This window comes from Sinocyclocheilus anshuiensis, unplaced genomic scaffold (assembly GCF_001515605.1).
Source record: "Sinocyclocheilus anshuiensis isolate Anshui unplaced genomic scaffold, SAMN03320099.WGS_v1.1 scaffold85, whole genome shotgun sequence".
NCBI classification, from domain to species: domain Eukaryota; kingdom Metazoa; phylum Chordata; class Actinopteri; order Cypriniformes; family Cyprinidae; genus Sinocyclocheilus; species Sinocyclocheilus anshuiensis.
The window spans coordinates 1,000,332-1,001,866 of NW_015536800.1; the positions used below are offsets into that span (position 1 = coordinate 1,000,332).

Below are 1,535 nucleotides of genomic sequence, written 5' to 3' on the forward strand. Positions count from 1 at the left end.
AACACCCACAGAAGCACTGCACAGAAATATGAGCCGCACCAACTGAAGAGAATCATCAATGATTCAAACACGATCCTCATGTTCTATTTCTCTCTCTCTCTCACGAACACACACACACATACACACACACACACACACACACACACACACGCACAACACAGACACAAAGACTTAATTGTCCTATGCCCATCTTCATCTAAGAACTATGACGTTTTGGTGGAAAGTTAGGCTATTGTTTATTTCAAAAGTTCTAACTTTTGTGCTTTGAAAACCTATTTTAGAGATTACATTTAGTGGGTTACTTCAGTTGCTGTAGCTACTAGTGGTAACTTACTTTTAGTGGGCTTAGTATTGTGAACGGCATCTTTACTATTAGAACATAACAATTAATCTTCGAAATTATTTCTTTTTCGAACTATAAACAACTATTACGCACTCAGACAGGCTTAGCCTATTAGCCTATTGTTCGTGATTAGGTATTGTTTAATTGACGTTAAAGGTGGAATGATGTTATTATCTTAAGAAGTTGTCTTAATGATCTCCGTGAGTCTTTATCGTCATATTTATAGCACAGCTCTGCCTAAATAGAAGCGCCGTGATGACGCACCTCAAATGCAAATAGGCTATATAGGCTACCTGTGTCGAAAGAGCAAACAACGTACCTGACGCTTCCCAGGGGATTTGAGGGAAGGCCGAAGTCTGTCTATTGTTCTAGCGTTTACACTGCTATGGCTGGACCACTCCCTGCAGTGACTGTGAATTGAGGTTTCGCATATCCCGCCCTCTCTGGAGTTCTGATACACAACGCCCCATCTCTTAACCATTGGGAAAACCACCTCGCCTGTAGTGGCAAACGGGCAGTTTTGACCGGCCAACACCATTTGTGGATTTATGTAAAAGTGTCAGAAGCTCAGGAGAGCGAGGGGACGTGAATTTCACAGACGTTCGGAGACCGATCTACCGGGTTCACCTGTACAGGTAAGCGGCGAAGTGCGGCGTTTCGGTTTAGAAACAGGTGTTACGCGCAACATTCAGTGAGCACATAAATAGACTTCTCTATAGGTGGCCTAGGTGTGTCCGTTGGTTTCTCTTTTATTTAGCGGAGATGGCCGACATTTAAAGTTCTCGCACTGCTGCATGCAGGGGCGGATTTAGTGAATTGGGGTCCCCAGGCAAAATATAGGAATGGGGCCCTATACATTTGCACACATTTTCCTAGATCAACCTTGAGGTTCCATTTTGTTGTTTTCAGCGTAAGCCTGTGTGCTGTCTAATTCTAAACTTTAAAATACATTTATTTTTAGTTGTTTTAACTACAAATTTAAATAAAACTGAAAAAAATAATGAAAAGGCAATTATACATTTACACAAGCTTATAGGCTACTACTGTTTCAGCTATTAAAATAGTTCAGTTTTGTATGTAATGGAAAAGTTATTATATTTCGTTTCGTTTTGTTATAAAGTAAATTTAGAAAACAATTTGGAGTATTTTAGGTTCGTTAATATGTAAGTTTTTTTTTTTTTTTTTTTTTTTT

The 1,535-nt window shown here is 39.4% G+C and overlaps 1 protein-coding gene across 1 annotated transcript in view; it reads left to right on the forward strand.

The window, feature by feature from the left end:
• The first annotated feature begins 814 nt into the window (after nt 1-814).
• LOC107656191 (2-hydroxyacylsphingosine 1-beta-galactosyltransferase-like) overlaps nt 815-1,535 on the forward strand; it is a 21,709-nt gene continuing 20,988 nt past the window's right edge. Inside the window, exon 1 of the mRNA XM_016443951.1 lies at nt 815-978. The gene's annotated coding sequence lies outside the window, so the exon portion shown is untranslated. The remainder of the gene's footprint in view (nt 979-1,535) is intronic.